We start from the raw sequence: 27,073 nt of genomic DNA, 5'->3' as shown, positions 1-27,073 counted from the left end.
GATGACATTTTCCAATATATTTACAGGCACATACGTGTCCTACTAACGTTTCGATGAAAATATTTTGGCTTAGTCGACCAAGATTAGGGCAGTATAGCAAATGTAAGGTTCGTTAGATGATGGGTACCGACACCTGATAGGTTTATGGTGATTCTTTTAGACTGTTTAATTGGCCTATCGCGGCAAAAAGTTGGGTCGCTTGTAAGTCCATTCTTTGGTTGTGGGTCCTTTCAGTGGGTGGTCAAATTGGTACATTGCCCTACGGTTGCATGCAAATCCATTCGAGTAACAACGAGCATATAAATATATATGACGTGTGCCATATATTTACAGTATAATTTGTATGACATTGGCTGAATGAATTGTAAGACATTACCGGATTACTAATCGCGGAAGGTTGCAGGAGCGAAATGTGTTGCCAAAGCGATTATTGACGCATTAATGTCAGATTTTAGCAAAAATGTACATATTATTGACCAACCGACCATAGCAACGCGAAGACGAGGGCAAACGAGCTAGAGAGAGGGGAAAAAGGGCTCCACAGTAATCACGCAAGTCTTATAGTCCATGATGGCTACTTTTTTAAGCATTGCATTAAATAACTATAAGATCGTATGTCGTACGTTGAAGTTTATTCGGACAAACCCTGGAAGCTGTAAGTCTATGACATGTGACTGTTCAACCCTTCTGACGGTATGTATCTGTTTACAAGCCTATGAGACGAACTGTTCAATGGAAAGTGTCTCAGCACTTTATGGCGATGATGGATCCAAAAAGACGCAAACTTGTTCTGACCTAATGAATTTCGAAAAAATTGAAATTACTTTGAGTAAGTAGATTTGACAATTTGTGCTAACATAGATGTGCAATGGCCCTAGTCTGCTTTGACGAGATTTTAGGTTGATTGTATTGTAGGCTGTCACGTAAGTGAGACACTATAACACGTTAGAATTTCCTTTCCGTTAGGAAAGAAAGGAGGTTTCCTTTACTGGCCGTTGACGGCGCCTTAATCAACGAATACTCCAATATAAATACCTGTCTAGATTTAATGGCAAAAGTAAGTAAACGCAGAAAAAGCTATATTATCAGTTTCAGGTATACTGATAATTGATGACAAGTGAAGAAATATAATCTCTCTGTAAGGTTTACTAGCTTTACATTCGATATCGATAAGATCTCCTGACGTATTTTTATGCCAGCACTACGGGCTCGTCTTACCATCAAGGAAAATACGCGTGTGTTTTTAGTGTGCGAAATTTCTCGAGATAAGCCTTTTTGGAGTAAACTTTACAATCAAGTGAATAGCTTCTGAGAGTGATTGTCCTGTAACTAAACGAGTTTTACCAACAGCATGATGGTAATCTTAAAAAGATTTCAAATTTCGGTTGAGTATCAATTTCGGTTTTGGAGTAATAACGCGGCAGATATTACATTGTCGTCTTTAAGCTTAACACGTAATCATGATCACTTTAGAAAAAACTAGTGTAAGGAAATGCCACATAGATTATGATGAATATTTGCAAAAGGCAAAAAATTAAGGGCTAAGCAGCCATGTTAAACGATTTTACATTACCCTGTTAACAGAAAAGCTCTATACCTATTATTTGCTTGTACTTTTTGAATTTTATCTTCTTTCCAATATTTTCGCTCCTTTTAAATCTAAACATGTTCGTCTTAAAAGTTCCGTAATAATAGAGACCCCTATTATTCCTTCTATTAGGTAGAATCAAACATATATATATATACATTCTATGGTGCTTCCGGAAAAAGCCGGGAGCTGAACTAACTGCTCACCACCCACGCAGTACAAACCAGGACATATCTACGTTCCTTCCACTGTCAAGTTAGGGTACCGAGTGGGGCAGCTTTCAGCATTAGCAGCAGTGGTAGTGTTATTATCTAGATGAAGGCGGGGGGTTGAGAGGGTCGGACAGTCCAACGAGGTTTCCGCCCATAGAGTTCTTCGTTTGCCGGCTTCGCTATCGACTGGAATGCCGCCTAGCGGTGGAGGTCGGCTCCACCGTTGTCGGTGAGCCGGCCTAAGGGAGAGGCCTCACGAGGCCAGGCCAGAGAGGAGGGCCCAAACGTCAATGTGGTTTCCTCAGAACGTGTCCGAAGAGCGCGCAGGAGCCTCCTGCGTCTACCGCCACCGTATAAGGGCCTGCTGTCTCTAGATACAACTCGTAGTAATATGCAGTCATGCGGAATACTAGCATCCGCGTCAGGTGACTAACATCATTGGTATGACGGTGGCAGCCGTTGCGACTGTCTCTGTCGGAGCCAGTATAGACCTCTGCCGAGAGTTTTTGTTTGATGACTTTGTCATCACGTAGCCAGAGTGATAGAGCTGCTGCTCCCCTGATTGATCAAGCTACTCTATATCCCTCCAATTTAGGCACCAACAACTATCGCCTGTTCTAGTTCCCAGGTCAACAGTATAGAGCGCGGATCGCTAGGCTATCCGCCATTCGACGGTCATGACTTTGGTGCGACAACCAGCAATGTTAATCCAGACGGAAAAATAGCCAAATAAATACGAGGATAGATGGATGCGCGGTGATTCGACGGCTGCAGCATTCCGCATTGACGCAGAGAGACGACGATTACGGCGATTCTGTGGGCGAGTTTCGTTGTTTGGGTTAATGGTCGTCATTGTCATCGCTATCCATTACATAGCTCCAGCCGCAGCAGCTACTGTAAAACAGTAACAGGCCCGATTGTTACTTGATTCGCATATAGTACTCGCGGCTGTTACCATCGTGAAAACACAGCGAACAGCGCCACGTGCAACAACTGATATAGTCTAGCAAACAGTGTGTCAACATCTTGCCAAATCCGAAGTTTAGTGTTTTTTGCGCGTACCCAGTTGCCGCCATCGTCTGCCTTTACCCTCCAGTAAACGCTACCTATTACAGCTACGTTACCGCAAGGAGTTACATGACCATTGCAAAATAGGGTTGCTAGTTCTTGTGGAAATCACTTAAGTAGCGGGGCATCGGAATGCCGCTGACTGCTGAAACGACAGAATAGCCCCTGACTGCGTGCGGCGAAAGGAAAGCCGAACAATTCATTAAGTGCTAATAAATAGCTAAAACGTTTTTGATCGTCTGTATCTACGTTAGAGCCGATTGCGGCAATGATCATTAACGAAACATCATGTAACAATGGTAAACAAGTAGTAGATATATGTTTGCGTCGAGCAAAGCGTTAATTGAGGTAGCAGTTATTGCTAGGACTCACTCCTAATGCTATTATAAGCTGGAAACAACTCTGGCAACAGCACATCAGTACACGTCGATTCTGGATTAAAAATAACAAGTGTGTACTACTATGGATTATAACAAAACGCAGGAACAAGTTGTCGGAAAAAGGAAAACAGAAGAGGACAAAAGAAAGAAGCTGTGTGTAATTAAAGAACTTATCGAGAAAGACCAGTTAAGCTCCAGTAACGTTTGCGTGTTGTAAAACTACGACGTGGCATTGTGTTCGTGCTATCTAAGTTCACAGTTTGCTTGTCGCTAGTCGACTAGTGCGTCTTTGTGGCCGAGAAGCCAAGAAAAGTCTGAATAAACAATGCATTATTAGCACAGGCAGCTGCTGGCTGGGAGGCGAAAAAATAGCAGAAAAACAAACAGAAAAAAGAGCTTAGTTGAGGAAACTCATAGTTTTTGTCGTTCGCTGCGTATGTCGTTTCCTTGTCGCATATTTATGCTGCGGTGCAACGAAGCCAACGGGAGACAAAGCTGATCAGAGCCAAGTTACTAGATAACTAAAGTATTCTCGCATGCGTGCTTTTGGGGGAGAAAATTTCGCAGGATCCGCTGCTAGGTGGCGTCAGCGACAATAGTAAACAGGAAGGAAGAGACCAACGTCGGCCTGAATGTCTAGGTTCATTCTGAATTAATCTCAGTATCTTAATTCTGTCCCCTCGTTTGCATCGTTCCCTGTATCTTAGGAAGCTAGTGCGTAACGATTGCGTGACAAGTGCATCGGTGGGTGATGGTGTGTGTCATTTAGGTCGATCAGTGTACAAGTAACCCCGTTCTAACGAAACCTACTTCCTACCAATTAGGAGGGAGCCGTTGCTCGACAAAGTAGATTAGGCTACCGATTATTGAAAGTGTACGCTATCAACAGTTTTATTGTCAATATAGAGTAAGCGGAGGAGAGATACGGTGGTGATGGAAGCGCGAAACACTAATGCAAAAGGATACAAAAAGTGATGGAGAAGCGTTAAGGGAACTTAAAGTGGCCTGCGCCCATAGCAAACGGCTGTTATTGTCAGTTGAATTCTCTATTTCAAAGCTCTTCCGAGTGTTCTTCATCTAAGTTTCTCGTGCAAGTAAACAAATACTAATCTGATCGCCGAAAAGCTAGTTCCATAGTTAGATCTCAAGTAGATGATCCTACGAAAATGCGTACGCGATATAAGGTATGTTGCAGCGCTGCGGACCCTTTTACCTTCCTTTTTTCGACGATCGCTAGATGAATCAGATGGATATGGTCAGATGGTACAATAGTCAATGGATTCGCCATCTCGCCGTTGTTAACTCTCGCAGCCCAGCCTCAATTATCTTCCGCGATATCATCGACGATGATGTCGATGAATCGACGGACAAAAGACCAGCATTTAAATATACAAGTATTTATAATCAAGGGAGGGAAGACTATCCTTTGAAACGGCACAGTAATTTAATTATATTGATCTAATATGTATTTGGATAAAGATATTAATGAACAGCCTGGAGGAGCCGTGAGAGGTTTTTTGCTCATTGTTAAAAGGTGTTTTTGACAACACGGTGTCGCTTTGTCTGTTAGGGTGGTAGACAAAGATGACTTCTGTTGCGACCGAAAAACGTTCGAGACACACACAGATTTCTACATGGCCACGTTTACTAAACGTGTGTATAAGTATATTCGCATTTTCATTTTTTCAATAACAATGCTGTCCTCAGTCACACAGGTCCATCGGCACGTCTACAACAGGTTATAGAACTTAATTAATAATCAGGATCATATCTGTTGATTACGATGCTTCTCAGCTCAAAAGAGTACAACGATTGCATAGATCCAATCGTGGCTCTTAATTACTATAAAACAGCAGAGCAACAAACGAGTATGTTTAATGTAAAGGAGAACTATATATACATATATATAAGGGATAGGTGATTCCGAGTGCTTTGTCGCAAGGACATGGGTACGGTTGACGATAACAATCCGTTTTCATTCTGTCATAAGATAATTTAGAAAGTTGACAATCGTCAATTGGCATGTCAACGTTCCTATTTGCGTTCATTCGGGAGCGTTTTTTGTCTGCGTATGTATCGTTTTCCGCCCACATAAACCGAATTGTACCGTTCTATTCAATATATAAGACAGCACAATTAGTATTAGGCATGTTGTTTGTATGTCGAGAGGTGACTCTCGAGCATTTCAGCGGTGCCTTATTCGACCAATAATAGTTATTCTATAGTTCTATTAGACTGAAAATAGCTATAATGGTAACAGAGTACATTCATAGAACAAATAACATTGGGGATTTGCACAGCGCTAATAGGACGATACACATTTCGGAAAAATAAACATAATAAAAGCCTTATCAATATCGCTTGTGAATAGTTTTACAATCGAGCCGCCTTGGAAGCGATGTTGCCTGTCCTGATTATTCATCAGCCTTAACTATTAAAAAAAAAAAAGCCTAGCGAATGGTGCCCTCCGTCAGCGCTATCAGGACATAAACATAAAGGAAATATCCTTTGTGCATCGATGCATTTGCTGTCAAATGTCGTCTGCATAACTATTTTGTTAATAACTGTCATTGGACATGCTTACTGGGTGACTCTAGACGGTTAGTTGAAATGGCTGCTTTTCTGGAAGTTTACTCTATGCGGACAAGAAACGAGATAATAACAAAAGAAACGAGCATAAAATCTAATTATTCATATTATATCGCTAGGTTCGATGATGATGATAATTTGTCTGGATAATGCTAAAGTAGACGATCGCGTTAACGTCTTCCGTCCCGAATCGAACGTCACGGCCAGCTTTTACCTATAGACGTTTTATTAAGGAGCGACTGAAAATGAGAGACGGTTTCAAACTGGCAAAACGAATCGCTGTCTTTGTACACGACTTCGCTGAGCCTTAGCTGTGGTATACTATTTCAAAAAAAGCACCAATCCCTTCAGTTTATGTACTAGTATTGCTCATCCGACTGGCTAGCCCCCATTAGAAATTATATCGAAATGGATCTGGCTAGACCTGTTCGGAATTTCCCTAACAAACCTAAAAAATGATATGGTAGCCATTTGTCGTCGTAGTGGCCATTTCCGAACACAAACATTCAAATGTACGTGATTCCAGTTGAACTTGGACAGATGATACAATGGACTCAGAGATGATAAGCACCCATGGAGATTACGCTGCCCCGCAAACCGGTTCTCTTTGCCATGTGTTTGAACTTGTTACTACATATAATAGAAGCACCTCAAGATATTCTGGAATGAACTTGGAAGGTCGATACGTGCATGTATTTCCAACTGTAAACTACCTAACGTCAATGCCTGCTAGCCACTGAATCATTTGTTTTGAAAAATAGGCCACTGCTTTATGGAGCTACACGGCCGCTCGCGACGCGCTGACGACGGCATGCTGAATCCGAAATCTGAGTTCTCTAACACGTTGGGGCTCGTCCGAGATATATTGTGTTTAAATGGGTGGATTTTGAATCTTACCTATATTTGTTTCACTTTGAACATGGCCAGACGAAGCTCTCCGCTTGCGATGTTTTATTGTATCGATCTTATTTGCGCTGAATTCTCTCTGACGTCTGGGTGGGATCTGGCTCTTCGTTGCGCTCCCGGTGGTAATGATGGCGGTGGGAGCGGCGGCTGAAACAGAAGCGACGACCCACTGCATCCGGCTTTCGTCGTCAAATCAACTTGTTGTGCCAAGTTACTCTTTTTTTTTTTACTATTTAACCCTCATTTCGGCTGGCACAGGATATCAACGCAAAACAGTAGTTGCTACTTGCGTCCGCCGTTCGCTTTTGTTCGTCAGCAATAGAGGGAAAATCGGTCAAATAGGAACCATATCGTCCGCGATCTATCGTTTCCTTTAGGTCCAGCTCGGTGTCAACATAAGCAGAAATAGCAATGACGACCACAACAACCGCCGAGTAAAAAAGGGACGACTGGAATATCGACTTGTTGAGTTCGTCGGTTATCTGACATCGGGCCGTAGAGGTATAGCAGCAGCAGAGGCAGCCCGCTAATGATCTCACAGCGGTCACGGTTACTCAGTTTTTTGTCACGGGATCAATTGCGGCGCTTGAGCGTGGCACGAGAGTGACAATCTTTAGACATTCTGTTCTTTTCTTTATTTTCGACGATGCCAACAGCGATGGTGGGATAGTACTCGCACCAGTTGAGAGGGGACATTGGACAATTGATTTAGGGACCACGAAGCGATACATGACGGCGAAGAAGAACGAAAAGTACGATGTGCCAACATGAGGCATACGCATCCGTTGCCCCTGGGCTGGAACTGCGTAAAATAAACTGGTATTTATGTTTTGGCCGGCCCTCACTTCGGACACCGACATTCGAAACCAATATCCTGAAGCTGTTCTGAAATAGCCTGCTTCGTCACTCAGCACCATGCTATTAGTGCCCCTGGCAACGGCTTTCACTAGCCGTGAAAGTAAGCAGACTCTTCAGTATCGGCACGCGTTGCAAAGCAATGCAAAGCGTGAATTACGAGGCTAATATGGCTTAGAGAAATTGAACGTCAAAGGTACGATCTCCTTGTTCTTTCTGGGCGGCCTGGAAGAAGACATAAACAAGCATTTTCATTAGTGTTTTCATAACATTGATAGCATGATAGGCACAATGTTGTGTGACATCACAAAGCTCGAAGGAAGCAGTAAGTAAAATAACCAACTGTTTAGTAGAAACTGGTCGATTTTGGTCTGGTCGGCACAACTTTTAAAAATCGCACAAACTTTGGGTGAACGCATTTTAAGGTACACATTATTTAAAAATAATTCCTAAGTTACAACGCAATCTAATAGCAGCATGTTATTATCATATTCGTTTGGTGATAATCCAAACAAGTGCACTGGTATCATCTGTAGGACTTCAAGCATGGAACAACGACATCAAGCTTGAGCAAAAGGATACATCACACAGTGGCTAGGGAGACACGCACACTTACTGCGTATCGTTTAGATTGTTGAGCTATTCCCTTCCATTGCTGTTGGCAATGCTAGGTATAAACAAAGTAAACATTTTACTGTAAATATATATACTACAGAGCTATAGCAACGGCCTATAATACAATGGTCGAGATCGCTTCCTTCTATATATCCACACTACAGAGTTCTTATGTTCTACATATTGAATTTTTATGAGTTATGCCGCCTTTGATATATCTGCGCCTATTCTGTAGCCGCGTGGTGGACTTATATGACATCATCCGAAAGGCATATGAAAGGTATACAAACGTATATTCGAATATTACGATAACTTCGGAGCTTCTTCATACCTTGACAGGTATATGGGGCGTATATGATCGATCATGCGACACCATAGACAAAGGCGACTATAGAGTCTTTGCGCTGTTATCGCTTATCACTGTTGCGGAAACATGTAAATAGCAGCTTTATTAAAGTTACCGAAACATGAAATTGACAGTTTACTTCGTTGGATTCTGACGGCTAGTTCGTAATAGATATGCCCGTGTCCAACAGACCTTCAATTCAGATTAATACTTTCTGGTTTGAATGCCGAACTTTTGTCACACAATGCTCATAGATCGATAGCCTAACAATGGCTAATGGATCTCTGACCGATCTTACTGTGAGAAAAGAGTGCCCTTTTAGCATATCTCTGAAATGTGGGTCCGCGAAAAAGAAATACTTTTGAACGCGTAGCTCTATTTTAAAATGTTTGCATTATTGTTAGATGTTATGGTAAGACTGTAGAAAAGCGAAGTTGTTGTAACGCCTTGATCGGTTTGCAAAAAGCTGTAAGTTGAACCGTATCTCAATCTTCGAATCAGGGCAGAATCAGACAAACAATTTTTATGCATATTTCTCAACATCGCCAAATACTATATCCGTCTAACTTCTCATGGCGGTTATAATAGCTATGCGTACTATACTAGGGCTTATTTACAATGTCATTTTCAGCGAACAATGTTTCTGATTTCAGGTTAAGCGGCTTGGCGTCCATTGTCTTCTGGCGTTGTTCGATGCTTCAAGTAGAAATTGCCTGTACAGAAAAACAAATGCTACTTGGACCTGTCGTTGTAGAGTTTGCAGAATCCTAGCACCCATACAAGACGAACAATCTCAGCTTGTTGATATATGAAAACTTTTGTTAGGGTTACAAAAATGTTTATTAGGTCATGTATGTAAAAAGTGCTCGACCTTATACCGTAATCTTTAGGGACCGGGTTGACGGAAACACAACAGTTCTTCTAAGTAATAGTAATGTAAATTACTTGTTAGCGTTGCTAAAGATTTGCTAACGGCTGTCAAAGCTTCAAAATATTTGCATCATTGAGTGCCTAAGAAGTATATATATGGAAGAACGTTATTGCAGATGGACCGATTACAAATCATATAAGGATACGTCACACCAACCTTAGCTGAACAACTCGGCCTTTTGTTAATTCGCATAAGGACTCATTAGGTAAAGATACAACTAGCACATGCCGCTAAGGTCGAAGAATACCCTCTAACCAAACGCTAATTTCTGCTACGAATTTTGATCATCATTATGATTATAATGTGCAGCACTTTGACACCCCTATAGAGAATTCTAGCTCTCAGTCACTAAACACATTAGTGTTTTATTCTGTGAGAGCTTTTTCAGATCAGTGATACGAACTTATAGGGTTTTATCGTCACAGTTAGACATCTGCTAGGGAAAGTCGTTCGACTTTTGAACACGTGCCAAATGGGGCAAGCTCTGATCAATAATGGATGCTTGGTTTGTAGAACGATCGCAGAATAATCATAGAGCGATTCTAACGACGCCCCAATGAACGTGTATAGCTTTTCGATATCGCTATTGGCAAAAATTCTCTTCTTGAACTTAATGAGCGACGCCTCTTTTTATGACCTCGTAGAGCAACGAGATCTATATACTTTAAAACCTGATGGTATGTCCGGCATAACCAAACTACAGCGCGTCAATTGTCTGATGCGACCAACAAAGTACTATTTTACGGGAATGCTGTGAGCCAGCAGCGAGTTACACGTTCCAGAAAAGAAGTGGTACCGGTTCATGCGCGCTTTTTCAAGCATCAAGGCCGTTAGTGGAGAAGCGATATTCAAAGCCGAAGTCTATGCGTAGTCGCTGGTATCGAAATAGAAGGCAAAGGAGGGGACTCAGCCAGAACCAACTCGGTCTGAAGAGCGTAGCATATACGACGAATTTCCAGAAACCGCGAACTGTCACTAGAGCACAAGGGCAAAATAAAAATTGACGCCCATCGGTGTCGGACGCCGCAACCAGGTGCCGCTATAGTCCAAACCGAATGCAAACAAAGCGACGCGTGGTGTCGACCTTTGATCCACACAAATGTGGAAAATGATGCAGGAATAGTGGGTCTGCTTAAAGTGAAATCCAGGATGAATACATCAATACGCGCCTCAAGGAGACTCGCTGGCCGTCGTTGTCCGATGGTCGACCGTATTAAGGACGGGTGGATGCTACTCCATCCTAAAAGGATTTTCAATAGGTCTAGAAATCCAGGATTCTATAGGTATTGTAGAAACCGCATCCTTTGCACAGAGGACAGATGTAAAGATAGGTGGTTCTGTAGACGCAGGCAGACCGTAGCGAGACCAGACGTAGTTGGGAAAAGTAATGCTAAATGCTGGTTATCTATTCACGTACACAAAACCCTACAGCAGCTTGGCGATTAGATTCCACCAGGCATTTAGTTCTTCTAAAATATATATACATATCTCTGAAATAGAGTGTGTATATTCCTTTGTTCCAGATTTATAAGAATTTACCTAATTGATACAATTCAAAGTGCTTCCCTCGAAGAGATTCCCACCGAAAGCAATACATTTGTCCCGCCATTTTTTCAGCTCTTAAAACATTTTTGAAATCCGATAGTTGGGATAGCGCTTATTTAGATCAGCCATCTTTCTTCTCGTTCCTAGTCCCTGTCATAGGCCTTCCAGGATAGAAATATTCTTCGGTGGTCTCCTGTTCAATGTTGTGTTTATACTTGAGCTCTACCCAGTATCCGGTCGCTTGTAGGAATTCTGCGACATATGTAAAATGTCTGCAGAGCTTTGATTTTACATTTTGTTGCTTCAACTGCGTACAACAAATTGCAGAACGCTCAATCTTATCGAAAAGCTCAAGGAAAAAAAATTTAAACATTCAGGGCATCATGAAGTCTCAATGACTAGCGACAATGAAGACTATTTGTTAAACACAAGCGGTTACAAGAAAAACGTGATCACACATAGTTGGGATAAGGTCACTGACCATTCAAACGCTCATGGGCGAAACCAATGATATCATAACACTTCCTCTAGATTAAGCAATGCCAAGCAGTTATCAATATTAATTAAGCAGCATTTATCTAAACTGTTATTCTCATTTTAATGAGGTTCAATTATATTTGTTAATTAAATCTTGTTAGGTAATGTCAGCCAAGCTTGTTTCAATTCCACGAAGATAGATCCAGCTTATAACCGAAAAAGCGTACGGCAAGAAACACTCAGTATTATATAGAACTCATTTCCAAGTAACACAAGTTCGCTTAAGCCCAAACAGATACTCAATATATACCCAGTCGCAGAGGATAAAATGAACGATGTCGCGCTTGATTGCTAACCATGGCCGAATAAGAAATATCGCCAAGCGGATAGCATGACAAACAGAAGTAGAAAATATGGAAGAGATACAATTTGCTAATGTAGCGTATATACGTGCTTCTGTATTATACTATAACGACCTAGATATTCATGAGATGGCCTAACATTCGCTGGCTGCGAATGTCTCCGAGTCCTGTCACATACGCCGCATTGTACCCAAAACGATTATATAACAATACGACGCCCGTCGATCATCGATTTTCTGAATCTATAATATCTCTAAATTTTAGGTGAAAGCAGAAAACGGTCTTTTATCGCTTCGTGTAATTGTATCATTTAATTATTTATTTTCATCATTTGATTGTCTGTTATTGCTTTTAATTGATATTTGTGATTAGTAAATATAAGGCTACTTACTTAATGCTTCCCTAGATCTTAACAATGGCTTTGTTTTGTTTGACGGGGCATTCGAGGTAGGCAAAGAGACGGCTCACTCAATGACAGAAATGTTCGAAGTAATCGGCTCAATGTTTACTTGTTTCGAACCAGCTTGCATTAATGTCACCCTGCGCGGGCTATACTAAATATTATTTTCGACTGACAAAACAACACCTGAACAGTAGACGGCCAACCGGGATGAACTTGAGATCGTACAATTAACATTTTGTGTACTTAAAATCGGGAGGTCCTGCAGAAGCATACCTTGACGTAAGGGGCAGAAATAGACCTTGACGTTCGGATGGAAGTCTCAAGACCTCTGCGCCGCCGATCCAAGCATTCTTACCGATTTGTTTATAAGTAAACAAGATCCCTAAACCTACTAGATGTATATACGATGAGGCAAAAGTAGGCGTAGGGTAAAGAACGACGTCAGTCGAAAGTTAGGAAAAAAAACTAGGTTTTCAGTTGCAAAGAGATAGCCTCACAGTTCGAACATCATCCGCTAAAACTAGAAAGTAACTATTCTCCTAAGCAGAAGCTTGTTTTTTATCAAATATAGATCTGTGCTTTACTGTAGAATGAACTATTTTTTTTACATTCTGTGTAGTTAAAGTCTATTTTAGTTTCTCTAAACAGACATGAGCTCTTAAATTAAATGAGCTTTTCAGTCCAAGAGTTAAACAGAATGCTGCGAGTGTATAAACACGTACAGAGACGACACAAGGTTTCACTTTAGCTACGGATAAGTAAAAAAATGAATGTGTCTAAAGCTAGAACAAAAGCTCGCTTACCAGAATACGTTTATCTGAATGCACCAGTGATTATTTTAAAGGTTCTCAGTGTGCAATTCCCCATGTGAGGAATACCCGCTCGAATCAACATGCGTGCCATTTTCGTATTTGAAGGATATTTTGTAACGTTACCGTAAAGCGCCACTTGGTCAAATGGTGCCGGCCAATAATGCAGCAACAGAAACAACAACGGTAACTCTGGTATAACTTGTTCGTCTGCTACGGCTAGTCAACAGCGAAGAACAAACTTCTATCGAAAACGGAAAACTGTTGTAGCTTAAGTAAATGACCAGCCGAATGAGCAACTTTCTCGATGTCCAACGGAGATTTCGGCCGGGTTCGTGGCAGTGGTAAGGCAACGGTGATATTGGCGACATTACTAATTTCGTTCGGAGCGTCCTCTACCTTCATCGATGTCGGAAACGTCGTAAACTGTAAAAGTGCAGGGCCAGCTGTCGATCGGCCAGCATGTCAAACCGGTATGTTCGAGATGCTTCGTTCTTGGCTGTGTCTGCCGTTCGGTAACCGCACAGTGGATTTGACGCAGAGACCAACAATTTGCAGTCATTAAGGTAATCGACAGCTACGAAGAAACTTGCGCCGAAAAATAGACAAGAGGCTGTCTGTATTAAGTGTCGTAGCAGACTCACGACGAAGGAACGATGAGGCAAACAGGGGCACAAAGGGGTACGAGGAACAGCGGTACGGTTGAAAAAGCCGATGAGCATAACTTCTATCGTCATGCTTCGTCGTATATACCCAGAAAACAGTTGACACGTAGGGCTACAGTAGACAGTTAGTAAAACCGAGGGTCGACAAGGTCCTTGTTGGGTCGTATCTGCTGTTGCCGCACTGCCAACCAGGTCTAGCTTCTCTTGGCTCATTACCGTCATCAGACGATAGATTAGAACAATCGACCTAAGGTTCAGACGTCTAGAACAATTGACGTAAAGATATTGTCTGTGTGACTGAGATAATTCCGGACTCATTGAACCACTGCAGTACGTAAACAGACCAATAACCACAAATACTCCCATAGCTAGCTGCCTGTATGCATCGTATTATCTCACCCTATTAGCTGCTATAAGATAGATTTAATTAAACTAGGGCAATGCGTTGACGGAATGTATACTAACCACTCCTAACGCTCCTCGAGAAAATCTTACTAATCAGCTGTCGATTTAGCGCCGTAGAAAGAATCATTTTTCTTTTAAAATATGGAAATAAGCGAATTAATCGAAGCGCAGCTACAGGTAGTAACTGAGCCGGCGACAACTGTTGGGCCAATCGATAGAATGTTACCGATTTATTTACAACAGATTGGCGTGGTCAAGGGTGCGGTGACTGCAGGCTGACGAGACGTTTGGACGGACAACAAACGAAACAACAAAAGATATACTCAAAACCAAGTTCAATAAGATGTGGATCAACTATAATGCAGCAAAAAGCTATTGAGGATATATCGGCTTCTCTGTACGAACAGGTAATGATAAATTTCCTGTTTCAGTATATGCCCATTTGTTTTCGTTGATGAGCCAGGCAATCCCGTAAATAACCATATCCGAAACTTAGGCGTGCTACCCAGACACCCATAACCAATAGACGTAAGCGGGTTTGTTTTACTTTAGTTTACACGATATATACGCCTATGTCAGATGGTACGCGTGAGTGATCGCTGGAATACTAACGCTCGTCATATTGCCAGTACAGATGTTGCCTATCAATGATAAGAACTATTAAAATGGACATTTATAGTAGAACTCTGAATGCAATGTATTCTAGAACCGGAATGGACAGATGTCCTGTATCTTACGTATCTGAGTTTTTTTTTTTGAGTCTGTTCACATACGTCGTTGTCAGCTTGTTAAGCGACAACTGTATATATATATTGTAAGTGTTCTGGTAAAATCGATCGTCGTCGAGAAACCAATAGGAAAACGAAATGTAACAATTACAATAGTAACGGTAATAAACGATACTCTTTCAAACGTCATAATAACATTCATGATCCACTTGCGAAGAAAGCAGTTTCTGCAGCTATCTTCGTTTTCTTTTCATGCATTATCTAAATGATAGATCAATACCTTCACACTGTGAAAATCACTTTCAACGTGGGATTAAATTGAAAATAAAATTCATGCGTGTTTGAAAAACGTTTTTCCACCTTCCCCCCAACTGGTTGATTTGCTGTGAGAAAACGCTTGCCTCGCTCGATCAGCGCGTTGCAGCGGTATCGTGTTTTGAACGTAGTTTCAATTCCAAAAAGATGGATGCTCTCGGCGGGACAAAGCGCATTTCGTCCAAGCTAAAATGCTACCAAAATAGCCCGGGATATTTGTCCTGTGTGCGGTAAAGGTGCTAATGCTAAAAGGATTGCTCTACAAAACTTTAAAACACTATCCAGGACCTAGAAGATGTTCCTGTTTCGGCCGACCGTCTGAGCTTGATGATGACTATCTAAAGGCACTTTTGATGGAAGATGACCGATAAAAAAACTTGCGAACCGGGCGAAAAGATGAGCTGCAGCCGCACGATCATTGTTAGTTAGCTCAGCTCCCTCAGGTTTAGACAAAAACTTGAATCATGGGTGTGTCATGAACTTTCTGAACAACAAGGATTGCAGCTTGACACAGCTTTTTAATATCGAGATCGTACAGTTATTATTGACGGTAAGAAATGATATCTGTGCAGCGACACAAACTATAAACCGGAATGAGTGACTTCAGGAGAGAGGTAGAAGCTTGACCCGAAAGACATGCTGTTATAGTTTTGCTAGGATCGCAAAGGTCTGATTCGCTAAGGGTTGTTTCCGACAAACCAAACAGTTGGTTGCTATATTTGTTTGGACGAGTCGCATTAAATCAGTGAAGCCTTTCAAGATAAACGATATGGCAAACGTAGACGAAGTTGCCATTCTAAACTTCGAATGAAATTCTCTAACATGCTCCACATTCGCTGCACGTTGCGAGTACAAATTATCTATTTTCGTTTTCGTTGGCAAATTGAACTTGGAACCGTATGTTTGCCAATGAAAGCAGTGTGAAGGCCTGCCTGTACAAAATATCTAGCGGCAAATCTGAACATTTTTATCGAGAAATCGACTGATACCTGTCAGTCAAATCTGAAAAAATTGACTGACAGAGATCAGAGGGTCTTAAATAATGAAAATAGATATATAGCATGAAGAACTTATTGGCACAGGAACAAAAACGCTTGTTAGTAAAAAAGCGCAGAAAAACTTCCTGACAATTGAATGTCTAAGATTCAGCATCTAAAAGATTTTTTGCGCGCTCTGTCCTTAAGACCGTATCTAAATAAAAGTAGAAGTTTCATTCCATTCAATATAACCACAATTCATCGCTTTAATTAACTACTCACCAATATCTTTTCCCTAATCCTTGAAAAATAAACAACTCTTTGATAGTAATCCTACGTGAAACGATGTTAACAAACATAAACTTGTGTAATTGCCGCTCATATAAAAATCCCAGCAAAATAAAGCATTACGATGATATAAGGTCGAAAACATGGCTCAAAATGGTTAAGAAATCTATAAGACGAAAAAAAAAAATTAAAAAAGACAAATTGTTGGAGCTTATATAAACGGCCCAATCGACTTTGTCCCTTTTAAAACAATCGTTAAGTTCACTATTAAACATATAAGTGTATCAACGACCGCTTTTTCAATTGCTGAACTTCTTAAATTTGAAATCTATTAAGGATCTTCCGGTTTAACTCATCGAAATCTTCCTTAAATTTTTGGGAAGCCACACGAAAAATGTAGACTGTCAGTTTCAGGCAAAACGAAAGTTTCCGATCGTAACGGAAGTTCGCCGAGCGTAAAGGAACTGGATAATAGCTCATCCTGATTTCGAAAAGGATGCCATAAGAAGCTTGTTGCCTTGCACTAGAAGGAATCTACGTTGTCCTAGTATGAGAAACAGTGGCAAACAGCACGGCGAAGCTTGTCTTAATTTGGGTGTCGTATCCTATATTATATCGAGTATGAGGATTAGTGCTGATAGATGACTTTATAAAAGTCATGGCGACTAAATTTTGAGGTATGAGGCGGATGCATAACGAGCCTTTCGCGAGATTGTAACTTAAAATAGGTCCCGGCAGTGAGAAACTTGCGTGAGATTTCAGTAGACGAAATCAATGTTCGTCCAATTCAAGTCATAGAAATAGGAAAATGAAGGCCTTGACGACAAAGTAGAAATAACCCTTAAAGACGATATATATAACGTGTAGAGAGAAAAAGTGTGTGTCAGCTAATTGTTGGCGGTCTGCAGTATTATCGCTGCAACAACCTATAGAAAATGCTACAGGCAAGACGCCGAAGGCATAGAATTAAAATATCTTTAAATTCTCGAATCCTAATTATCTAAATAAGAAGTTTTCTAAATTAAGTATGCAAGGTATTTACACGCCCAACGATGTGAACGTTGGTGTAGAAGCAGAAACTCAATGTATGAAACAAACAGAAAAGAACAAATCCGAATGTGTAATACCTTCCGATCGTATCATTGTCTTCCTAGGCTGAAATTGCTCCGACGCTTTCTATCACGATATATATATATCTCGATGTCGCTTCATCCTCTGCTTACGCTACTTGAAACAAACGCGTATATATATGTGGGTCGACCGTTTCTATGAAAAAATAATGGAGCAAACAACAACATTTCAAACCATCGCACTTACAAGCAGACAATAAATAGCGTGCACTTATTTTCCGCATCTAGTTATGCACTCGAAATAAACATAAATGACACATGGCGAATTAACTTGTGGTATCTTAATTATGGCATGATAACTTAATTAACCGATCTGCCCGAAACAAAAAAAAAAGCGAAAATGGAGTATATCCATACATAGGGAGAGAGAGCGAGAAGCTTTGCTGTTAAAACCTTGTCTGCTACCACGAGGCCGTCGCGAAAATCGTATAACTTGTTAGTGGTGGGTCGAGTAATGCTGGGCCTCTGGTCCTCGTAGCAGTAATCTCCTTCGAACGTTTGGCCCACTGCTACGAAGTGGCCACACTAAATGTGTGGACAGGCTGACAAGTTGGTAAGCAGTCAACTTCCAACCAGCTGAATTACCCCCTGAATACATGATGAGCTGCTTTATCCAAGTGTTAGCTTTTCGAGTTCTGAAACAAACGTTCCCAGCAAACCTTATAAACCTTCGCTACCATTAGTCAAAGAGGATATCTACGTCGGGCGAATGTGCATGCGTATATACATACACTTATTTATTGCCACTTTTGAGAGGAACATTCCTTTCTTCTAAAGATCCGTTTATGAAAGATTGAACTTTACTTTGAAATATGAAGAACTGGAATGGTGTTGACCGAAATTAGGTCTTCTCTAGGATAGACCAGACGCTACCATGCCGGTTGGTTCCGGAAATAAGTGCTCTAGGGGTTGAATCATAGGAGCAAACGGAAGAGGACGCTGCCAGGAGAAGCGCACGCTGAACTCGCCTACCTTTCGCTTAGATGGAATGTCACGATAAAATCCTTCTAATTTTTCGAACATGTGTACCGCTTGACCTCGGGAGTAATTTTTCCCGAATATTGTGAGAGTCCGTTACCTCACCATCCTGGCTAGCTGAAGCTACGGTACTACAATATGACAGAGTGTTAGTGCATACGACAAATTCCTAGAAAATTACGAGAGAGCTCTATTACACGCGTGGTGCAACTAGTTCAAGACCAATGTAAGGCTTTATATTATAGCCTTCTTGCAAATATTTGTCTTTAGTAATTTATATATATGTATACAAATGTTGAGAAAAAAACGTCGAGGACAAATTATACAAGCAGCCAAATGCGACTATTTGAAACAGAAATACTGCTAAAAATCTAGATAACTTTCCGTAGAGATTGTGTACAACTACCCACTTATAGGAATGAGTTTTAGTAGATAAAATAAAAATATAGGCCAAACATATCATTACAAAAATAGAGTTGACCTATTCTATGAATTTAAGGCTAAATGACGTTGCCTGATCAATATATTCGTGCACTGATTCCTAACTAAAGGCGATAAAAGCATACGTAATTCTGATTTTATTTTTACAATACATATTTCAGATGTCTACGCTGCGTCTATTAGCAATACAACAGCGCTCTTATCGATAGAAATTTGTTAGCCCTCAGATCAGCCTCTATAAACAAAGCAGACGTCAATGATGAATGTACAAGAACAAAGTTAAGATTAGGGTGTGCGACCTGCAACATAGCGAAAATAAAACACTTGACTGTAAACTGAAGACCTAGCTCGTATTCAAATACTTCACACACGAATCGATCGAATCATTACCCATTAGCGAAGAATTTAAGCCATTTTCTTTTCGTTTCAAAAAAAGAGCCTTTTTGAGTCAAATATAAGAAACAACAGCTATAGCTAACGTTACTAGCCATAATGAGCGGTGATCATAGGAGCCGATGGTTCATATAGCTACCGTATCCTGCCTGCTGTGCTGGTCTGTAGTACCACCGCGCACGTGAGCCACGGTTCGCGCGAGATCTAACTTATATTGCCTATATATGTGTCGTTAAAGGAACGGATAGGGGAGCGAAAAGGTATTGATATTAAAAAACACCCTACGCTACCTGCTAGAGTCTAGTTCTCATTGGGGAATGCAGAATTTTCCTGCAGAAGCGTTGACAGCACCATCAGAAAGCAGGTCTGTTCAAGCAAAAGATCTAGGAATGACGTATTATCGGGTTATTGAAATACTGAGTTTTGCTGAAGATCAGGGCGTCACCGATCCCAGCGAGAGTGAGATCCGAATATTGCGTGAGCATTGAAAAGAAAAGCAAATAGATTTTATCATAGTAATCAAACATAATCGCTCCCGGCTCACATTCAGTTTCGGTCTCATTGTCAGCTACAGTAACCCGCATTGAATAATCAAAATATGGAACTAGGAACAGATGTAAACCTTAAACGAAGTAAGACCTCCTGCTTGGGCAGCAAAGCGTCGTTTAGCTAGTATAAACATCCTAATTACGAGTAGAATACTTGAAGTTAAAAGTAAAAAGTGCGAAGTCTCCCTGAGGTTTTATGAAATAATAACTTTTTATGCTGATTATTCCTATAGATAGAAACATTAAACAATATATACGCCTGGTTGTGTTACGGTACAATTATCTGGTCACGCATTATTGTTACCGCGTTCAACTTGGCATCCATCATCGAGGTATGTTAACCGCACTCCTATGTTAATTTTAAAAAAAGTTTCGAGAGATATACGTATAGGCTATAGATTTTTAATTTATTTTATCTTTACCATTTAAATTACCATTATGATTATCACTTAGTTTTTATGCGTAAGGCTTCCAGGATATCTGGCAATTTAACATGAGCCTTGCGCAAGCGTTGCCGATTCAAGTACCTACTAGTAATGATACCAGATGCGAGGTTTATAAAGTTGTGGAGGCGTAGCATGCCCTATATTCTAAGTTGTCCGAAATGACGCCTCTTCGTTTCTGAGTTAAATAACTTTTTTAACATTGCGTACAGCGAAAGTTTGTACACAGGTGGTAAACGTCACGAACTTTAGAATGATCCATTTTCGCCGTTGCTGTACAATCATCCGATCTATGGGGTGATAGCGTGCAATCCTAAGCTTTAGTACCTTGGGAGACATAGTATACTGCGGATGTGTATAATATGCGTGCTAAGTTACAATACTCTTGTGAAGCTTACTAACGTACTTGAACGTCGCTCGAGACGTTGTAAACTTCAAGGCTAAATGACGAGTATGACATCGTCTCTCGGGTTAGACGTATGCGCCTCGATAATACGCTTTACCATCCGAGGCGTTATAGGAAAAGCTATAAATAGTTATTGGAGTAAAAGTTTTCACCTGGATCATTTTCGTTATCTGGAAGTGGTCGCTGGTGGCCAGTTTATCCAGAGCTTCTGACGTTCCGCATTACCCGGCTCGACGGTGAACAGTTTATCTTGGATTCAGGCATATTATTGCATGAAAGAGCGAGCCACTGCCTATGGAATATACAGCACAGTTTCGTGGTAGCATATCGTTTCTTCGGTCTTTTTTTAACCGACACACTCTTTTCATCCTGTTGCGTCTTCTTTCAATCAGTCATTGAAAGTTCAGAAGACGGTTAACCCTATTATTTTATTAGTGAGCCCATAGAACATTAGCGGTTACTATATATAGAGCGACTGTGATTTTTTCCGATATCGCAGCGGAGGCAAAAGTGAGGTAGTTAGTGTTATTGTTATTAGATAAATGAAGCATCAAAATGAAGGCGAAAGATAACTAACTGGTGAGTTCACTGCGGACATGCTATTTACAGTCAGCAAGCACAGAGTACTCCGTGCAATGTAACAATCAGGGTCCAAATGTAACACTAACTTACTAGGACTCAACTATAAGATATTATGGATAGCAGTTCGCCTGTAGATTCCGGCGATCGAATTAAGCATTATGTTCAATCGGTACGGCCCAGTCACCGCGCTTTCGACAGTCTCTAGCGGTCTAATACTTTTGAAGCTATAGTTGTTTTTCAAACGGAACACGAATATCCTAAACGATTGAAAAATCGAAACCTTTTCACTCGCTTAAGTAAGCTATCGTCATCATAAAACGAGAGTTACGTTGTTGTGGTAAGTTAGTGTAAGACGCTGATATAGTGAACTGTTGTCAATGTCATTAGCAAAGGATCATACGGCGAAGGACCTTCATTCAAAAACAGGTATATTGGTCATAACGAATTGTGGTAGTGAATATACGTCTGAATCCTCACTATTCCAAACTAAGACGTAGGTACTCAGCGCCGATGGCCTATTGGTTAATGAGCAGGTTACTAGATGTATTTCTGGATAAAGTTTGCTATTAGCCTGCTAATCATACAGATTTTTTTAAATATCTGTCTTAGTTTTACTTGCGTTTCTAAAGTACTTTCCACTTAGCATGTAGCATAACTGGGAACCATGTCAACCTGAACAAGTACCGAACTGGTTCTTTATGCAACACTATTATGTGACTGTAGTGACGGCTTAGTCTGGGCAGCTAGTGAGCGTTTATAACTAATGTACTGATCATCCATTCAGTCTGTGACGAAGGGTGTTTTTTTCTTAAGCCCTGAATAAACTCAGTCCTGGTACTCTTTCATCATGCTGGATTATAAGGGCTGAAATAAACATTTTGAGCTTTAAGACCGGGACTATTTTTAAGCGTCGCTTCAGATCGCTGACTCTCACACCGAAACAATGTTTGCATGTCCTTAGCGTGTTCCTAATGTTTGTAGGCGAGCACGTTACAGCTGCGCCATTATGGGGACCTGTAGTTACGTCGCACTGAACTACGTCAAAGAACTCTCAAATGAACTACATGTCTGTTTGCACATTCATGAGCCAAACAGTTCAAAAACCAAATAATCTAGATACTTAGCAATGAGGGGTACTGTTATGGTCCTTTTTCATTCTCCGATTGGATTCAATGTTCCTTTATCGCATTATGCGTCCGTAACACCAAATTTAGTTTTGATACCAGGATATGAAGATATTTCGTCATATCTGAAAGCACAGAAATAAACAAGTAAGCTAAACAAACTCAGAGCACACCATCTACGGTTCAAAAGTACATTTTAAGCGTTTACCGGTTCAGATGAAGGTTGTAAGTAGCGGACCCATCATAGTACTAAGGTTCGAGATTTCCCTGAGACATTCCGCGCACATTTAGTTGACATATTAACCCTAAAATAGGCTAAAATAGGGCAGAGCGGCATTTCAAATATCCATTATGAGCTTATATGCAGTAGCTTTCTACATCTAGCTCTACTCTATTCGTCAACTTTTTTGCAGCAAAGCATCACGTCAAGCTTCACGTATGTATATTAACCCGTAGCCAGCAGACCTAGTATTGGAAGCTTTAGGGCATGCTCTCAGCCGGTAGTGCCTTAACAAGTAGGTTTCAACTAATACGCTTTGACGAGCGGTCCTACTCAGGTGAATTAGATTAGGTTGAAGTGGAAGACTGGAAGACAGCCGGACCAACCTTCGGTTAAATGGGACTGTGCGCCCTACTAAATCCGCCATGGCCGTCTGTTGTTATGTTAGTTACATTGTTATGAGACAGCGCTGGGAGTGAAAAAAGGTAAACGGCCAAAAAGCAAAAAGACACCAGCATCAAGGACGTTACATACATTACGGCTCATACAAAAATGTTTATGGATATTGTTATGGCTGGTCCACGGACGCACGACGTATTCAGAAAGCATGCTTGGAACTGAGTGTGTAAATCTATGAAGTAACGAAAACGGCCCCGAATCACTCTCTTTCCATTCCTTTTGCCAAAACTAACTATTAGTTCTGACTGCTTTATTTCCTCCTAAACTTGCCATGTATGGGACGTTATTTTACGGCTGCTAACGAAGCGTCGAGATAGTTTCTCGCTACACGAACATGATGCTCTGCTCAAAGGGGCCGTTACGTTTCGCAGGCGATGTTCGTCTATGTCTAACAGCGAAGCGCTAGAATCGTCTATAGAAGTTTATTTCGAATTACAGTAACTCTTAAACGCTGGCCGAGTAGGTGCTCAGCGATGTCAGCTCCGGCGGGGTAGGCAGCATCCGCAGCGCTGCTGGTCATAGTTATGGGCCTGCGTGTGAACATCGTGTTCTTCCACGCAGCGCAATGGGACCAGTGTAGGCTGCTCGACGCGGGGCGACGAAAAGAGCATCCGAGTTAAAATCCGCAAGTAAAACTTAGCACTGTCGTCGATAGACGCGAAGTGTACGATGAAGACATCAGCAACGATGTTGGCAACTGGCTGACAAAAACCGTAGGCGTTTAGTAATAATAATTTTCGCGTCGAAATAAATTTGAAGACGCAACAAGCTGACATAACGGTCATGTGTGACCGTATTGCCCCTGGCAACGTCTATGCGTTTGTAGAGTGAATATACCTATAAATATATATATCGCGCCTTAATGAAAATCTAGTCGAACGCTAGCTAAAAATGCATCGCTAGCTATATTTAAGTTGCGTCAATTCAATCATAGGTATGAAGAAAAGTTTAGGCATGAGCTGAGATAGTGGTAAACTCGTTTGAACCGTTTTCTTCGATAATATTAGTCTGTGAAGTTATAGAGCTGAAGTGCCGGCCTGAAACAATTTTATTAGGAGCAACTTTAGCCGCTCTACCAGAGATCTTATCAAAAATAAACATATTTATTGCGCCCTGAGAGCGTATTGGAAAATAGCAATTAGCGTCTCGTTTAAGCCATGCTGTCGTCGAACGATGATTTGAATGATGCCACTCTGCATGTCAGGTGACGTTATTGCCCTTGCATGATACAATCACAAGCACATCTTAGGGGCAATAGGTAATTATGATCTAGGCATTCCCATCGATCGGCTAGATCTGTCGACGTCCCTGCTAGCCGTTGGTAATGTTCTTCGTTGTCTTTCAAAGCAATCCAAGCACTGCAATTGTTTCGTACCATTTGCATATTGATGATCACACTCTATATATGTGTACCTTTTTACAAAATAGTTCCTACATATTCTATGGTATTATCGAATTCAGTACTGAATATTATACATACACATACAATATGGATTAGTTCAGATAGGTCCCAATTGAGGAGCAGCCCCAGGTGCGAGTAGAGGTAATGGTGTGATAGCTGTTTTATCCCCTATCCACGTGCTTCTGTTGTAAGCCGCATTTCCACAGTTTCAACAACGTACAACGGAAAACGTAAAACAAATGAGCTGATACGCTGACAGGCGTTCTGCAGTAGTTCATAGTGACTCTTACTTCGCGCTACTTCACTCTTGCCGATGTGGCCAGCGAACTGGTTGAAAAACCAAAAGCTTCTTTAGGTGGCCTTGACAGCAGCGAACTATTCACGAACAAATGGAAAGCAACAATTGCTCGTATATCTTTCGTGATACAGCAGCAGCAGCAGCAACGGCTGCAGACTTAGAAGCCTGTCAAAATAAAATGAAGGATGAGAAAAGCAAGGAAAGCAAAAGCCGTACGATGACCGATGGAGTAAACGTTTGCACTCGGCGAACCTTGATCGGTCTGCAATGGACGGTCGACTTCAGCTGAATATGCAAATACGTGAAGTACCTACAAAACCAATTTGTAAAATGTGTCATCACAAATCGCTTCAGCTCGTCATCACGAATAATACGTATGGCCAAACCTGGCAACGAGCAAAGGAATACTCTCGCCATGCAGTTAAAAATTTATATCGTCAGTTGACAGAATGACGCATGAAATACATAGGTCTTATTCACGCCTCGTTATATACGAGCTCGTAAAACTCATGGGGGCTCATGAGTTAAAAGAAGCATACAGCTATCGCAAAAACGTTCTCCGCAGTTCTCAAGCATTAGCACAAGCGATACCGCAATTATATACGAGTTCATAAAACAAAATGGTTCAAAGTTGAATCATTTCACTATTCTTTTAACTAATACTGATAAATCACGACAAAAAAAATTTACACAAAGCAATTCCTAAACGACTCTTGTCCAGAGCGGCAGATAAACATCATCCTTCATATAGCTTGCTTTTCATTATCAGTGGTTGGGCTGAACGTGCCAAAAATTGTGATTCGTCCACTCGTGGTGCAGGACGTACCGCCGTGCAGGATATATATATGTCGATGTCGCTGCTTCGACAACCTTTGGATCAAAGCTCTTGCATTACAAAGCAACAACGACAAAACAAAATAAAAAGATTGATTTTCTCATCTATAAATAGATCTGAGCTCAAACCATGCAAAATATGCCCTAGTTGCTTTTTTCATAGAACCGAGAAGAATGGCAAACTTTGGGCAGAAGACATCACAGCTTCTGAGCATCATGATGGCAAAATGGGGATGAGTAAGCAAAGTAAGGTGAGGTAAACATCGCAAAAGCTTAGACTAGTAGACGATGACAGGAAAAGAACAATGAACAGTCACATCGTTCACAAACAGAAACTGGAGGTTCAAAAGGAAGAAACAAGTTGAGCACTCAAAGGCCCTCAGTCGGCTAAGAAGCTGTAAAAGCTGATCAAAAAGTCGAATGAATGGCATACGAAGTAACCCAGAACGACACCACGAAGGAGATGGAACAAGTTGATGTTTATGACTGAAAACATCATTTGACAATATGTTAAGATAATAGGTATATACAGAGCGAGAGAGAGCAAGGCGGGGCTATGTACGCCATTCCATTTTCCTCTAGAAAAGGAGCGTTGATTCTGAATATTAAGGTTTCTGAATATTTTTTTTTTTTTTCATTTTAACTACTGAATTGGAAAAATAATGTTATTGACTCCGCGAATGAGCTTAGATCAGAGTTTACCATGGATAACTATTTATACACGAATAATGCATAACGATGATAGTCATGCTGACTCAATGCGGTCAGGTTGGGTCTGAAAAAGGGTACAATTAACTCATGGATATGACCGTATCGGGGCCATTCAGAAAGTGGTTCCACATTGCGCAACGGAACTATGTGTACACCGGTAGCAGACAAACTATTATCTTTGAACCGTCTAAGTTGGCAACAAGTAAATAGTAATGATGGGATTTTTCAAAAAAGAAAAGCATCTTTTAACTTTGTTAAGTGACGGTTTTTTCGCATAAGACAATTCATCATTAATATAACCTCGTGGTGCTAGATGGGTTAGCTATATAGGTGTTTTCGACTGTGGTATTTTCTCAATAAATAAGTGAATTATAGTGATAGAATAGGCGAGATCTTGGTACTAAACTTTTTTATGGCATCGGTTGCCTGACGTGGCCTTTAGTAAACCTTGATTAGGCTATATAACCATACTCTCTCTTAAATATAATAGGAACATTATAGTATCAAGTATCGAGGCAACTATAATTGGCGGAGGAAAGGTTTGGACAGAAAGATGGGTGCACCCTAACTGAGACAATACGCGCGCGATAATGCCGTACTTGCATATTTTATAAACTTTTTTATAAACTGTTTTTAAATA

At 40.9% G+C, this 27,073-nt stretch overlaps 1 protein-coding gene across 2 annotated transcripts in view; it reads left to right on the top strand.

Annotated features, from left to right (window-relative positions):
• The first annotated feature begins 2,060 nt into the window (after nt 1-2,060).
• The window catches only part of LOC111250607 (5-hydroxytryptamine receptor 1-like), a 287,617-nt gene continuing 262,604 nt past the window's right edge, over nt 2,061-27,073 (top strand). For both annotated transcript variants that reach the window (XM_086990140.1, XM_086990139.1), the window contains exon 1: nt 2,061-4,432. The gene's annotated coding sequence lies outside the window, so the exon portion shown is untranslated. The remainder of the gene's footprint in view (nt 4,433-27,073) is intronic.

This window comes from Varroa destructor, unplaced genomic scaffold (assembly GCF_002443255.2).
Source record: "Varroa destructor unplaced genomic scaffold, Vdes_3.0 BEIS01000005.1, whole genome shotgun sequence".
NCBI lineage: Eukaryota > Metazoa > Arthropoda > Arachnida > Mesostigmata > Varroidae > Varroa > Varroa destructor.
Note: the sequence above shows the minus strand (reverse complement) of the source record. Positions and strands in the feature narration are given on the sequence as shown.